Source organism: Podarcis raffonei, chromosome 14 (assembly GCF_027172205.1).
Source record: "Podarcis raffonei isolate rPodRaf1 chromosome 14, rPodRaf1.pri, whole genome shotgun sequence".
NCBI lineage: Eukaryota > Metazoa > Chordata > Lepidosauria > Squamata > Lacertidae > Podarcis > Podarcis raffonei.
The window spans coordinates 52618712-52634992 of record NC_070615.1 but is presented as its reverse complement, the minus strand read 5'-3'; the positions used below and the strand labels follow the sequence as shown (position 1 = coordinate 52634992).

At 50.3% G+C, this 16281-nt stretch overlaps 1 protein-coding gene across 2 annotated transcripts in view; it reads right to left on the bottom strand.

The window, feature by feature from the left end:
• CORO7 (coronin 7) overlaps positions 1-16281 on the bottom strand; it is a 101584-nt gene that overhangs the window by 55683 nt on the left and 29620 nt on the right. The window lies entirely within an intron of this gene.

The following is a 16281-nucleotide window of genomic DNA, read 5'->3' as shown; positions in this document are numbered from 1 at the left end:
CGAGTGTCGATTCCTTTATTGTAAATAGAGAGTCACAGGGTCTACTCAGAAGCAAATCCCACTGTAGTCCATGGAGCTTACTCCCAGGTAACTGGGTCAAGACTGGGCAGCCTGCAGTCTGAAGCATTTTTACTCAGAACGAAGTCCCACTGACTTCAATAGGATTTGCTCTCTGGTACGTTCCTGATCAATCTCACAGTTTCCATTTAGTATTTATTATCGTTATCGTTATATCATTATCATTATTATCCGCCTTTTCCCCTGGTGGGGACTCACGGCAGCTTACAGCTAAAATTCTATTTCCATTTATTTGTGGAAGGTGCACACGATTCCTTTCCCTGCACATTTTTCCTTTACAACAATCCTGTGAGGCAGAGAGGTTGCCATTGGCTCGAGGTGACCAATGTCAATGAGCAGATGACGTCTGTCTGTGCCGCAAGATCAAACGCTGGAGAAGCTTCCTGATGGGAGAACAGGACGTCCCTATTTTATCAGAGAAATGTTGGTGGGTATGGATTCTATCTAGCTCAATACTGTCTACACGGGCTGGCAGCAATGGCTCTGGTGTCAGACAGGGCACATTCCCAGCAGCCAATGCCTGGAGACTGAACTTGAGGCCTTCTGCTCTGCCATGGAGCCACAATGGCCGTTCCCCTCCGGAGGCTGCAAGGACCGATCCGCTGAAGGGGAGCCAGCGGTTTCTGCCGGTCCCTTCCTTGAGGATGCTCAGAAGGAGAGGGAGCCTTCCTGTTTCAACACCTTGCCGGAGTCTCTAGGGTAGGGGGCAGCAAACTTTTTCAGCAGGGGGCCAGTCCACTGTCCCTCAGACCTTTTGGGGGGCCGGACTACATTAAAAAATGAAAGGATTCCTGTGCCCCACAAATAACCCAGAGATGCATTTTAAATAAAAGGACACATTCTACTCATGTAAAAACACGCTGAATCCCGGACCGTCCATGGGCCAGATTTAGAGGGTGATTGGGCCGGATTTGGCCCCCGGGCCTTAGCTTGCCTACCCATGCTCTAAGGCAGTGGTTCTCAATCTGTGGGTCCCCAGAAGTTGTTGGACTACAACTCCCATCATCCCTTGCTAGCCAGGGGTGATGGGAGTTGTAGTTCAACAACATCTGGGGACCCACAGGTTGAGAAAGGCTGCTGTAGGGCAAGGCTGGGAAGGACCCACGCCCCAGAGACTCGGGGCAGCTGCCTCCAGTCAGAGCAGGCACTACTGGGAAGCCAACCTCTCAGGCCTGAAACAGCAACTGGAGTGGGCACTGCTGTCTGCCTGTGCCCACACAGGGAGAGGGGGGGCACCCTTGGGCAGAGCAAGGTGCGCCAAAACGCCTCGGCTTCTTTTCCGCCAGAGCCAAGCCCAGGTCCTGTTGACACAGCTGCCTCCCATTCCAGACTCCTCTCGCCGGCCAAGAGTCCAGGGCGGCTTCTCTCTTCCCACCCGCGGCCGGCTGCGCATGGACCGGGCGAGCGCCACATGGATCTGATTAGACGGAGGGGCTTTCCGAGGCTGGATTGCACGGCCGCGGCCCCATCTAGCAGGAACGCAGCTCTTTCCCTGTGGCTGGGAGGGGGGGGCACAGCAGATACTCAAGGCTGGGGGGGGACTTTCCTTCTCTCCTGGTTCCAGGCACAGCCTGGGGGTGCTGAGCGCTGGGCAGGCCATCTTAATGCGCAAATCGTGCCTCTGCCACGCTCTTGTTAAGAGGACCGGCTGTGCCACAGGAGCATCAGTTCAAGGTATTTTGCTGCCTGAGGCAGAGTGGAAAACAACATCCCCAGCCCTGTCAAGCAGCAGAGTTGTGAATTATGGGCCCTGTTCTGGTCGCCCCACCTCCAAACGGATAGGGAAGAGCCGGGAAAGGTTCACAACACAATCAAGGGGATGATGGGAGGAAAGGATGCAGCGTTTGGGGGTTTTTGGTTTAGAGAAAAGGGGAGCAAAAGGCAACAGGAAAGGGGTTTGTAAAATCATGCCTGGTGCAGTAGACAGAGGAAAGTTTTTCTCCCTCTCTCATATCACTCAAACTCGTGGACATCCAGTGTTGGACAGATAAAAGCATTGGGAGGCAAACTAAGGGCCGGGGGCCGGATCCGGCCCAGTTGCCTTCTCAATCCGGCCCGTGGACAGTACGAGAATCAGCGTGTTTTTACATGAGTAGAATGTGTCCTTTTATTTAAAATGCATCTCTGGGTTATTTGTGGGGCATAGGAATTAATTCATTCCCCCAAAAAATATAAATATAGCCACCCACAAAGTCTGAGGGACTGTGGACTGACCACCTGCTGGAAAAGTTTGCTGACCGCTGGATAAAAGGAAATCCTTCCTGCAGCACCAACTAAGGAACTCCCTGCCCCAGGAGACAGTGGTGACCACCACGTTGGCTGGTTTTAAAAGAGGATCGGTCAAATTCCTGGCTATTGATGGAGAAGAGGGCTATTGATGGCTCCCAGCCAGGGTGGCTGTGCTCAGTGATGCTCCTGAATCCCAGTCGCTGGAAACCCCAGGAGATGGGGCTCTTGTGTTCGAATCCTGCTCGTGGGTTTCCCAATAGAGGCCTCTAGTTAACCACTGTGAGAACAGGATGCCATTAAGGATGGGCTCCACCCAGCAGAGGTGGAAGCTTCTCGGGCACCTGGGGCGGAGTGCCCAGGGGTGGGGTGAACCGCCCATAAGGCTCCACACTGCCTGCCCGCTGCCTCGCCCCCCCAGTTGTAGGGCGGCTGAGGACCTGCTGCGTGCCCTGTCCCTATGGGCACTGCACGCTCCGTGCTGTGCTGCCACCTGATGCCCATAGGGATGAGACGCGGCGTGTGGCACCCATAGGGATGAGACGCACAGCAGGGCCTCAGTCATCCTACAGCTGGGGGGGCAGCGGGCAGATACTGTGGAGCCTGCGGGTGCCAAGACACGTGGCTCGTGCACACTGCCGGCCCCGCGGTGAAGAGTGCAGCCCGCCATTTTGTCACCCCCCCATCAGGGTGGCACCCGGGGCAAACCGCACCCCCCTCACCCCCTTTCTACGCCCCTGGCTCCACCTAGCCTGATCCAGCCAGCTCTTATGTTCTTCCTTATTATTAATATTATTATTATTATGACTCATCAGTTGTTGCCTAAGGAGCCCTCCAAGCAGCTTACATTTAAAAACATAAACATGTCATTAAAAAAGAGAGAAAAGCCATGTACAACACTGACATTTTTACAATACACGCAACAGCTAACAGTAAAACATAATCGTCTCAGTCGCTCTAAGGCAAGCTTTCCCCTGGTACCAAAAAGACGTCAGTGGAGGCGCCCAGCAGCCCTCACTCTGAGAGCGTTTGACAGGTGGGGAGCTACCAGCGAAAAGGCCCTGCTCTCTGCTGCCATCAGCCTCAGAGGAAGGGCTCCGAGGAGGGTCTTGGGTGCACCCAAAGCCAGCCTGGCTATTGCAGGGCCTGAGGCCGAAAGCCTCACAAGCACCTCTCCTTGGGAGGAAGAAATTGCAAGAAGAAAGGAAGAGCTTTCTGACAGTAAGAGCTGTGGGAAGCTGTGGACTCGCCTTCCTTGGAGGTTTTTAAGCAGAGATTGAATGGCCGTCTCTCAGGGGTGCTTTAGCTGAGATGCCTGCATTGCAGGGGGCTGGACTGGATGACACTCAGATCCCTCCCAACTATGACTCTAACACGAGAGGCGTTGCAAGCCCAGCTCCTGTTTCCCCAAAGCCACCGGCCGCTTTCCAGTGTGGGCCCTTTGCCCTGCCCCCCCTTGCAGGACCAAAGCCTAGCAGGGTGCCCTCTCTCTCCCAAAGGCAGCCCCCGCCCTCTGGGCCTGGCACAAGGCGAAGGTTTCCTTGGTTGGGGGGAGCCAGGAAGGGCTGGGGCTGGGTGGGCAGGCAGGCAGGGACTGCTCCCCGCGGGGTCTCGGTGACATGCTGAAAGGGCCCATTGTCGGCTTCCCAGCAGATTTTTCAAATTAGCTTCCCAAATTCCTGCGAAAAGTGCTGCTGAGCAAATATTTTCCTTAAGAGCCATGTGGATTTTCCGACCGCAACAGGGAGGGAGATAAAAGCGCTGCTGTTACCCAGTGAAGGGCGGTGGACAAGGAAGGAGGTGGAGGAGGAGGAGGAGGAGGAAGAAGAAGAAGAAGAAGAAGAAGAGGAGGAGGAGGAGGAGGAGGAGGAGGAGGAGGAAGAAGAAGAAGAAGAAGAAGAAGAAGAAGAAGAAGAAGAAGAAGAAGAAGAAGAGGAGGAGGAGGAGGAGGAGGAGGAGGAGGAGGAGGAGGAGGAGGAAGAAGAAGAAGAAGAAGAAGAAGAGGAGGAGGAGGAGGAGGAGGAGGAGGAAGAAGAAGAAGAAGAAGAAGAAGAGGAGGAGGAGGAGGAGGAGGAGGAGGAGGAGGAGGAGGAGGAGGAGGAGATGATTTCTGGATAGACCTGCACCCTCACATTGCCAGGAGACTTTACCGGCCAACTTGAGGCTGAATAACAGCCCTGCAGTGTTGACAAGGACTCCAGCCAATGGTCAGGGAAGAGGGTCAGATTTGGGAGTCCACCCGCAACATCTGGAGAGACTGCTTATCAAAATGCAATTTATATACTGCTCCCAAGAAGTCTGAGTGGTTTACATCATAACAAATCACAACTCTATATATATATTAAAATAATGCAATTAAAATAAACCCACATTTTAAAACAGGGCGACACTTCTTATGCCCTCTTGCACGAGAAAATCCGGCAGGGAAAGCGCTGGGGGGACGGGGGGCCTGATCTGCAGCCCCCCCAAAGGACGAGACTTGGCAGCTTAGAATGACCCACAAGGCTCAGAGACATTGGGGGGCGATAAACCAGCCAGGCTCTCACATGAGAGGGAGGGAGGGAGTCTCCACACACCCCCAACACACACACACACACTCCCCTGAGAGAGACCCACAGAGCGAAAGACAGGGCAAAAACGGAAGCGGCGGCTACTGGTTCCAGGAGCCTGACTCTGCGCCAGGAAAAGGCTTCCTCAACCCCAAATGAAACCCAAATCCCCCTTGATGTCAGAGCCAAAGGGGTGGGGGCGACTGCCGGGGCCTCCGAGCGCAGAGGCAACGGAGGAGATGGAGGCTGGGCTTCCGGAGGCGCCTGCCAAGCCCCACACGACCGAGGAGCTCTGCCAGGCTCAGCCCCAAACGCCTGGCCTGAGACGCTGAGCAGCCCCAGCAGCAAAGCAGCGGGTGCCAGGGTCCACCAAGCAAAGGGCACAGACAGGCAGCCACTCTCTGGGGTTCAGCCAGGATTCCTGTCCCAGGAAACACCGGGGATCAAACCCAAGACCTTCTGCATGCGGGACAGGTGCGCTGCTGCAGAACTAGAAGGGTTCTCCCTGGTTTATTCCGCACTGCATCTTAACCCCCTTTTGACACCGGCTGCCATCTATGCTGGGTATTCTTAGCAGCCCCCAGGAGGAGCAGTCCTGGTGAAACGTAGAACTATCGCTGGAAGGGACCCTGGGGTCATCTAGTCCAACCCCCTTGCAGTTCAGGAATATTCAGGTGTCCCACACAGGGACCAAACCTGCAACCATAGCGTTATCAGCACTGTGCCCTCGCCAACTGAGCTAAATGATTCTCTTTTGCTGCCACAAACACGTTTCCTCTCAATCAGGGCCCGTCTGCGCAACCCGGGGAGCGGGGCTAGCAAAATGTATGGATATTTGTCCCTTTTTAAAAAAGATATCTATTACATTTATATACCACCTTTTCTTCCAAAGCGCTCAAAGTGATTATCCTCCCTGCTTTTCACTCTCACAACAACCCTTCTTGGTCCTAGTTCAGCACTCTAACCACTAGGCCACACTGCTTCTATGGAGCCCACACATGCGGGCAGGGAAAGTGAGTTTCCCAAGCACGAAAGCTGCAACTGCACAGGGACCCCCCAGGATATTATGGGGTGGCTGGTTGTGATGGTGACCTCCTTCTTCTTCTTCTTCTTCTTCTTCTTCTTCTTCTTCTTCTTCTTCTTCTTCTTCTTCTTCTTCAACACAGCACCCCTCTCACACCCCCTAGATGCCTGCCTGAACCACTTTGTGAACTTTTAACATTTCTTTTTAAAGTAAAACCAAGTGTTTTCTTTCCAGTGGCCTTGGTGATCGTGCACCCCCTCTCCCGAAATGCGTTGCCATGGTGCAGTTGAATCCGGCCAGCACCGGTTGTTAAAAAGCAACATCTCTGAAGGACGGAGGTTCTGCAAACCTCTTATTTGCCTTTATTTTATTTTTTGCAAGTCCTTCTGAACACACCCAGTCTCTGGTCTGTGGCAGACAGCCACCTCCCTTCTCTGTCCATTGCAAAGGAAGCGCTTAGCCCTCAAGTAGCAGACTTTGAGCAAAACTTGCTGCAACCTCCTCAACTCCACTTGCCCTCCTCTGTTTTTGGGGCAGGGCAGGCAACAGCCAGAAGTGGCTTTTCCAGCTTAGCCTAAATCAGATCCTTATCACCAGCCGGTCTGGCATCTGCACTAATAGCCTGCAGATGATTAACAGCACTTGCAATCAAAGGGGGGAAGGGGGGGCGCAAGGAAACTCAAGAGCCCAGGGTTTAGTCCCACTGGCCAGGACTGCAGGCACTCTGGGCACAAGGGCTGAGTGAGATCTGCTTTTCAACATTGCCATGTATCACCAGCTAAACATCACAATTTACTGATATAGCACCATGTCTGAAATAAGGATGGAGCTATGGAGAGGAACTGGCTGGCTCCATGGTTTTTCCCCTGTATCGTGATTTTGACACAGCATGCACCCACACACCCATGATTCGCAATATATTGCCCGGTCAGTAATAAAAATAAAATTATTTTTATTATTAATACCCCACCCACCTGGCTAGGTTTCCCCAGCCACTTCCGGCGGCTTACAGCATATGTAAAACATAGCAAAATATCAAAGATGAAAAACTACCCGATCCAGGGCTGCCTTCAGATGTCTTCTAAAAGTTATGTAGTTTTTAATCTTGACATCTGAAGGAGGGCATTCCAAGGGAGAGCATTGTGAAACCGTTATCACAATATGCACTTCAAACCGATTTTGGACGATATATCACCCAACTCTAACACACTTCATGATATATCGTTCAGTCAAAAACTATGGAACCAATATTACAATACAGTGGTACCTGTTAGGATATTTCCGTTCCACCTTAAAAGGGAGCAGGATGTTTGTATAACAGCCTGCGTAAGTTCCTGTCTCACGGGAAGTTTATGTTGTAAGTTCGTTTCGTTTTTGGCTGTTTTTGCCTGAGCAGTCGGAGGAGACGGTCATGATTTCTTTGTTCTGACCAATGCCTAATAAACTGTAAATATGCATGTTCTGCTCTCTGCTTGTGCAACTTCCTGCTGTGTGAATTCTGCTGATATAGTGTGCACTAAGCCTGAGGCTTAGTGTCGCTGAATTGCTGATATTGCCTGACTACGGGAGGTCGATGGATCGTCCGGCACCGAGCTTGGGGGCCAAGATGGACTTTATCTCCCTGGCAGTATCCCAACAACAGGTTTCGGGCCCAGATTCACGGCACTTGCAGGAGAGTAAGACTGCGACAGACTGCTGAGGTATGTGCTGGGAAAGTGAAAGCAGAGGCTTTTCTGCCGCGGAAGAAGTCTTTGATGTCCGGCACAATTAATTGGCCTGGGAGCCGAGCCAGAGGCATCGTGATTAATGAGCTGCCGAGATAAGAAGTCTTAGAAGGCAATAAAGGCTCACGGCTAAAGCAAAAAGCTGGAATGGAGATTTTCCAAGCTTCTGAGGCCTCTGAGTGTCCTAAGTTAAATCGGCACAATTATCAGAGCTGGGCAAAATGGTGTGAGAGTTTGCTGCGTCAGTTTGGAGTCTGGCATACTATATTTGAACCCACTCCAGTTCCTCGGACAGAGAAATGGCAGGCCCAGGATTCGAAGGCCGTGGATATCATAGTTTTATCCGTCTCTCTGGAGGAAATAGAGACGCTTGCTGGAAATCTCACGGCACGTGACATGTGGGATGCTTTGAAAAAGGCCCACCAGCCAATAATCCCAGCCCAGTGTTTGAATGCATCGGAGGTCCTGGCTGTTTCCCAGAATGCGAGTGAATGCAGAGATGCCGAGGGCACCGGTTGCAAGCTGCAGGGGGAGCTGACTGTGATGTCATCCCAGGCAGCATTCCAGCCTCCAGGGGGAGCCAAGGAGTCGGCAGCTGAGAGCTCTGTTTCCCATGGGAGCCAAGGTCAACTTTGCAGAGGCCGGAAGGCCAGAAGTAAACAGAGACAAAAGCCTGCAGATGGCCCGAAGCAGAAGCGGGGTGAAAAGCCCTCGCCAGTGGAAAACAAGGCTTTGTTTGCTGGCACAGCTTCACCAAAGGCTAAAGGCACGTCTGATGGCCAGGAGCAGGGGGGCAAGTTGCAAAAGCCCTCGCCAGTGGAAAGCAAGGCTATGTTTGCTGGCACAGCTCCACCAAAGGCTAAAGGCACGTCTGATGGCCAGGAGCAGGGGGGCAAGTTGCAAAAGCCCTCGCCAGTGGAAAACACGGCTATGTTTGCTGGCACAGCTTCACCAAAGGCTAAAGGCAAGCTGCAAAAGCCCACGCTGGTGGAAAACAAGGTTTTGTTTGCCAGCAAATCTGCTTCGAAGGGGAAGGCCAGGTTTATTGTTGACTCTGCGGCCACGCGCCATCTCACCAAAGACCGCCATCTGTTCATCTCCTTCACACCTCAAGATGGAGAGGTCCAGCTGGCTGATGGAAGGACTTTGCAAGCTACAGGAGTTGGGACTGTGAAACTTGAAAGTCTGCATACTACGATCAGTAATGTTCTTTTTGTTCCAGGAGCTGTGGACAATTTGATAAGTGTACCACAGCTGACTGGGCGTGGTTTTGAGGTATCCTTCAAGAAGACTATCTGTGTCATCAGAAAAGGCAAAGAGGACATGTGGCATGCAAAGTTGATGGATGGTTTGTTCTGTCTAACTTATGATGACAATGGTGTTGCTATGTCTAATGCTGATACTTGTTGTGTTGCACAAACTAACAAGGTTCTTCATGCAGGTTGCATTCATGATGCACATCGAAGGTTTTGTCACCTCTCTTGGCAAGCGCTAGCCAAGATGCCTGGGTTGGTTGAAGGTTTGGACATCAAACCTTGCAAATATCACATGAAATGTGTATCTTGTGCAGAGAACAAGGTGAAGGTTGCTCCAAAAGGCAAGGAGTCTAGCAGGCAGGCTTCCAAACCCTACCAGCTAGTTCACGCAGACCTGGTAGGCCCTCTAGCGCCCTCTTTGGGAGGAGCAAGGTACTTCATGGTTCTAATTGATTCTTTTTCCAGGTACATTCATGTGTTTATGCTCGAGCAGAAATCGCAAGCATTTCCTAAGTTCAAGGCATTCTGTGCTTGGTTGGAGAATGCTCATGGTAAACGTATTGGTTGTCTGTTTACTGATCGAGGCGGGGAGTTCACTTCTCAGCAGTTTGAAGCTTTCCTGACTGAGAAGGGAATCCAGCATGACTTGTCAACGCCTAGATCGCCATGGATGAATGGGCTTGCGGAGAGAGCAAATCAAACGTTGCTGCAAGGGATAAAAACCTTGTTGCATGATGCCAATCTCCCTGAGAAGTTTTGGGGGGAGGCTCTGGCGAATTTTGTTTATTCTTTTAACAGGAGACTGTCATCACCTATTGGCTGCACTCCCTATGAGAAGATGTTTGGTAAGAAACCTAATGTCAAGCACTTGAGAATCTTTGGTTCTGACATGTGGGTACACACCCCACAAAGCAACAAGCTTGGGAAGCGTGGGGCACATGGTTTGTTCATGGGGTACGAAAAAGGTGCATACAGAGTATGGATGACTAACTCTAAATCCATAAAGTTCACAAGGAGTGTTGTGTACAATCCTAAGTGGGGGGAAAATGTGGGAATTTTCCAGAGTTACCCAGAGGAGGATGAAGGTGATGTGAAGAAAGCAGATCATGCTGAGAAAGCTGAGGAAACTGAGGATGATGATGATGATGATGATGATGATGATGATGATGATCAGAGTTCGGATTCCAGTTCAGTGGGCGGCGCTGCTGCTGCTGTCAGTGACAGTGATGACACAGCAGACTACAAGAGCGCAAAGGCCTCAGTCAGACCATCTGATGAGTCTGACAATGAACTGGAAGAACCACTGTTCACCATTGGTCACTTTTCTCCTAAGAAAGAGGAGATGAGTCCAGAAGACTTGCGTCTGGTTCGCAGGTCTGAAAGGGCGACCAAAGGCAAACCTCCAAAGAGATTTGCTGATGAGTTTGCTAAGATGGCAACTGCTGTTCTTGGTAGCTCAGAGAAGGTATGGGAACCTTCAAGCTTCAAAGAGGTTCAGGAGTTAACCTCTAAAGATGCTGAGCCTTGGCTTAATGCCATGAAGGCTGAAGTTGATTCCTTAAACAGGAACCAGACTTGGGAACTGGTACCGGTAGTCCCAGGAATGAGACTGGTTGGCAGCAAATGGGTCTTCAAGGCCAAGACAGACCAGAATGGCAAGGTTGTCAGACACAAAGCCAGATTGGTTGCCAGAGGTTTTTCACAGGTACCAGGGCAGGATTACCACGAGACCTACTCACCCACGGTCAAATATGAGAGCATTCGGCTGATGCTCAAGATCGCTGCGGAGGAGAAACTGCATGTTTCCCATCATGACATTAATACAGCTTTTTTGTACGGAATTTTGAACGAGCAGCTGTACATGCTTCCACCTGACGGGATGCAGATACAGAAGGGAATGGTCTGTAAACTGCGGAAATCCTTATATGGTCTCAAGCAGAGTGCCAGGTGTTGGAACACAAAACTCACTGAAACGTTGCTTTCTCTAGGTTTTCACCAGGGCAAAGCTGATCCATGTGTGTTTGTCAAGGAGGAGGGGCAAAACAAACTGTATTGTTTATGTTTTGTTGATGATCTTCTGATGTTTTGGAAGAATCAGGCTTTTTACCAAAGCACCCTAGCTCAACTGAAGGAGCACTTTGACATGAAGGATCTTGGTGAGGTATCCAACTATCTTTCTCTGCAGGTGGAGAGGGACCAAGCAGGTAATTTTCTGGTACACCAAACACAGAAAATTGCTGATGTATTAACCAGGTTGAATTTGGTTGATGCAAACCCAGCAGACACACCGATGGTGACAGGTTACCAGGTAGACAGTACTGCTGAAGCATTTTCTGACACAACGCTGTACAGATGCATTCTAGGCAAGTTGAATTTCATTGCTAGATGTTCAAGACCTGACATTGCTGTAAGCACTAACCTGCTTAGCAGACATGCTAACAATCCTACTGTTCAGGATTGGAAAGCTCTGAAGCGCATAGCCCGGTATTTGAAAGGGACTATGCACTACAGGCTGAGGTTCACCAGTCAGAAGACTGGAGGTCTTGAAATCTTTGCAGATGCAAGTTTTGGAAGTGACACCACGGATGGTACAAGCACTTCTGGAGTATGCTACATGTACAACCACTGCCTGTTTGACTGGTTGTGCAAAAAGCAGACGACAGTTAGCCTAAGTTCCTGTGAAGCAGAACTCAATGCTCTGTCATTTTCACTCATGGATTGTGAATGGTTGATGCAACTGTTTAAGGACATTGGGGTTTCTGTGAAATGTCCTATACAAGTGTATCAAGACAATAGATCTTGTTTGGCTTTGCTGAACTCAGAGAGTTGCAAGCAAAGAACCAAGTACTTGCAGATTAAGCTACATCGTGCAAGAGAGTGTATTCAGAAAGGACTCATTCAGGTGTCCTACATGCCAGGAAATGAAATTCCTGCTGATCTGTTGTCTAAGGTTGTTAACAGAGAACAACTGAAGGTTTACGCACAAAGGTTGCAATTGGGTTGAGCCACAGGTACTACAGGTTACACGGAAAGGGGGAGGATGTTAGGATATTTCCGTTCCACCTTAAAAGGGAGCAGGATGTTTGTATAACAGCCTGCGTAAGTTCCTGTCTCACGGGAAGTTTATGTTGTAAGTTCGTTTCGTTTTTGGCTGTTTTTGCCTGAGCAGTCGGAGGAGACGGTCATGATTTCTTTGTTCTGACCAATGCCTAATAAACTGTAAATATGCATGTTCTGCTCTCTGCTTGTGCAACTTCCTGCTGTGTGAATTCTGCTGATATAGTGTGCACTAAGCCTGAGGCTTAGTGTCGCTGAATTGCTGATATTGCCTGACTACGGGAGGTCGATGGATCGTCCGGCACCGAGCTTGGGGGCCAAGATGGACTTTATCTCCCTGGCAGTATCCCAACAGTACCTTGGTACTTGAATGGCTTGGCTCCCAAACAAATCGGCTTCCGAATGCCACAAACTCAGAAGTAAGTGTTTTGGTTTGTGAACGTTTTTTGTAATGTCCAATGCTGGCTTCTGATTGAGTGCAGGAAGCTCCTGCAGCCAATCGGAAGCTGCACCTTGGTTTTTAAATGGTTTCGGGAGTCAAGTGGACTTCGGGAACGGATTAAATTCGAGAACCAAGATACGACTGTATGGACTTCAAACTGGTCTTGGATGATACATCACCCAACTCGAACACACATCATGATTCGCAATATATTGTCAGGTCAAAAACTATGGAACCAATATCACAATACCGGTTTGGGACAATATATCGCCCAGGCCCAAAAAAGGCTCTGTTGGGGCTACAGAACTTTATGCAAGAAGAGGCGCCCTTCTCAGGCAGGCCTCATCGTGAAACAACACAAAGCAGTTGCTTCTGTCCAGGGGGCCACATTACGGCTTCCCCTCTGCCATCGCCGTGTGCTGGGGAAGCAAGCGGAGCCCCAAGGGGGACAACTGTTGAGAGTGTGTTAACTTATGGTCTGTGTGTGTGGTTTGGGAGCTGCACGGTCAGGGAAAAGACAATGCTGTCTAGGGTTGTAAAGACTGCGGAGAGAAGAATTGGGTGCGCTCTTCCCACCTTGGATCAAATCTATTCTTCCAGGTGCCATAAGAAAGCTGCAGAGATAGTGCAGGATAGTGCGCACCCCAGAAATGATCTCTTTCAGCTTCTGCCTTCTGGAAGAAGGTCCAGGGTCATAAAGACTAGGACTAGCCGCCTGAGAAACAGTTTCTACCCAAATGCGATTTTGGTTTAAAACGCAGTATAAGGTAGTTTCTATGGGAGTATATTGTATTTAATTATGGGGTATCAGAGTTTTTAGGGGGCTAACCAGGCTGGGATAGCAGGCTTGTGGGTTTTTGAATGTCTGATGTAGTTTTTTTTCAATTTCGTTGTTCTGTGTGGGACAATGACAATAAAGATTATCGTATCGTAACTGGGATTGTTGGCTTTGGGCACAAAAGCATCTGAGGCTGGTGGTGTCAAACCTCCTCCCGGCAACTCTCCTCAGCACCCCAAATCCCAACCCCAGCATGTTGCTGGAGAGCTTGAGGGCACCAGCCGTTTCCCTTCCTGTGGCGGCCAGCCGAAGGAGCGATGTGCGCCCCTCCCCAGACCGCGTCCTGGAAGCATTTGTGCCGCTTCCTGCGCTGCCCAGGGCTCAGTGGGGTGGGCCTGACCTCCCCACCGCTTGGCTAAGAAGCAGCCGCCAACCAGCTGGAAGCACTTAGCTGCCGAAGCCGCCACCTGATGCCGCGCTGATGCCTGTTAATTGCAGGAGGCCCTCAAGGGCGAGGCCAATTCGAGAAGGACAAGGTGCCGGAGGACGCCCAGGGGGTGCGGCAGCCGGAAATGGGAATCTCTGCATTCAGAGCGCCGGATGAGACCCAGCGAGGGCCCCAGCTGGCCCTCGTGGAAGACAGCCGGGCACCTTTCCCCAACCCAGGCTGGATCCTCAGGCATTGTGGACTGCAAGTCCCACCAGCCCCAAATAACAGCCTGGTGGGAGTTGTAGTGTGACAGCTCCGGAAGGCGCCAGGAGGAGGAAGGCTGGACTCAGGGTCTCATGGAGAATCTCTAGGGCTGGGGAAAACTCCTCTCTGAGTCCCTCCTTCAAATACAGGACAGGGACCAGTTGTAATCTATCCCCTGGTGCACTGATTTTCTCCATTTTCTTTGCATCTGCAGGTGGGAGCCATTGAGATATGAACCTCCACACACTCTCCCTGCAAAGAGGGTTTCTTCCCCACAGAGATCTCAAATAGGACACCAACATCATGGTTATTTATTTTTTGTAAGGGTTGGTAGTAAACTACAAAAAAAATGGAATTGAGAGTGGAGGAAGCAATGCAGTTTGGAGAGAAATGAGGAAGCCTCTTGTTTTTAAGAACAAGCGGAATATTTTTAAAAGCAATGGTTCAGAACAATATTGGCCAAGGGGACTCAGGCTGCTGTAATAAGGCTAGAGGCCGCCAAGGCAGCGTTGCTAAGAGAAGTCTGTCTGGATTGCAGCTGCGTTTGCGATAGCCAGCCTGGCTCTATAAAAGCACAAAGGCGGGAAGTAAATATTTAGAATTACGAGTTTTAATTCCCCCACCCACAAAATACCCATCCACGCACACACTGGAAACCCCCCAGAAATTTTAGATTTCCAGGTGAGCCCAAAGTCTCCAAGCCCCTTCACTGGAAGTTTATAAATGTGGCTGTTCCCTTCTGGCTATTACCAAGGCCCTTCCCCACTGCCAAACCCCACCCCACTGCCCCCCTGCTCCTACCATCCACTCTCCCCGAGGAACGCAGCACAGCACTCTGCACATTGGCAAGATGGAGAGTGGGCAGAGGAAGGAGACCGAGATGGTCCAGGGTCTGGGAGCCCAGCCTTGTGAGAAACAATGGAGAAAGTTGGGTATGTTCAGCCTGGAGAAGAGGAGATGGAGAGGAGAGGTGGGAGCCACCTTCACATCCTGAAAGGGTTGTCACATGGAGAATGGAGCAAGCTGGTTTTCCCTCTGCTCCAGCGGTGAGGACCCCAAACCGATGGAAAGGAGGTTCTGACTAAACATCAGAAATAACTTTCTGGTGATCATGTGACAGCACAGGGAGCGCAGTGGGTGGGTAGGCGGATTGCGAGCACGTGACCTGAAAGGGGGAATGTTGGCTTTTCCCGAACGCCAGTGCGTGTGTGCGTTTCCTCAGAGGTTGCCAAGATGGCGGCGAGGGCACTGGGACTTATGCGAGATGATACAATGTATGAAAATGAAGATGTGAAAGAAGCGATAAGGAGACTTCCTGAAGATGCACATAATGAGACATTATTTCGCATCAAGAGAGCGTTGGACTTGTCCATGAGGCAACAAATTCTTCCGAAAGAACAGTGGGTAAAATATGAAGAGGACAAACAGTATCTTGAGCCACTTTTGAAAGAGAAGAGTGGGAAAAGAAATAGCTGCTGCTGCAATGCACTTCAGAAAAATGTTTTCTTTTAAGTTTTAAATTATTTTGTTCAGACAGGGGTCTACTGAGAAAATCTGGGTGTGGAGAAATCTCATGTAAATCTTTCCTCACTTAATATTCATCCACCTAAAATAAACATTACCAAATCTTAAAAAAAGAAGAAAAAAAGAAATAACTTTCTGATGGAAAGAGCTGTTGGACAGTGGACTGGACTTCCACAGGAGGTGATGGTCTCTCCTTTGTGCCCTTTCAGATGATAACAGGAGGCTTTTCAACAGAGGTTGGGGAGCCACCCGACAGGGATTCTCTGGTTGCCATTCCTGCATTTCCGAGGGTTGGGGTCCCTTCCAACTCTAGGAAGAGTCAAGGCCAGACCAGTGCTGTGCCCTGTTGTAAACAAAAATCTGCCCTCTTTCCCTTATGGGGTATCCAAGATCCCATATAGAGTCCTTACATAGGTTCCCTATCAGTAGGAGAAAACAACAGAGGCCAGGCAGAGAATATTGAGAAGCAAAGCAGCTAGTAAGCCTGATCTTTATTGATCTGTTGCAACAGGGTCCTCACTTATGCAGGAGGGAGGAGGAACCAAGAACAATGGTGTGCAAGCCCTTATACAGACTTTTGAAACTGCCACCCTGTACATCAAGACCACCCCCAGAAACATCATACATACATCACAGAAAGGGTGGTCTACAGCAGAAATCTGAGTGCTTTGTTTACCTCCTGTCTGCCAGGTTACCTATTTAATGGTCACTTGATTGGATTGCCTGGGGAGCCTGGCCAGTCTTTTGTAGTGACAAATACTTCGTTCCTGAGCCAGGTCAGGCTCACACCCTATGCATATCTTAAATGTGCCCTTAAGACAGGATTTGTGAGGCAAGAGACAATGGGGAGGTTTCCCACTCTGACCTTGCAGAGAAGTAATTGAGGTCAGTTTGGGAATCAAAAATGGTTTCAGGTCGGTCTTCCTGTG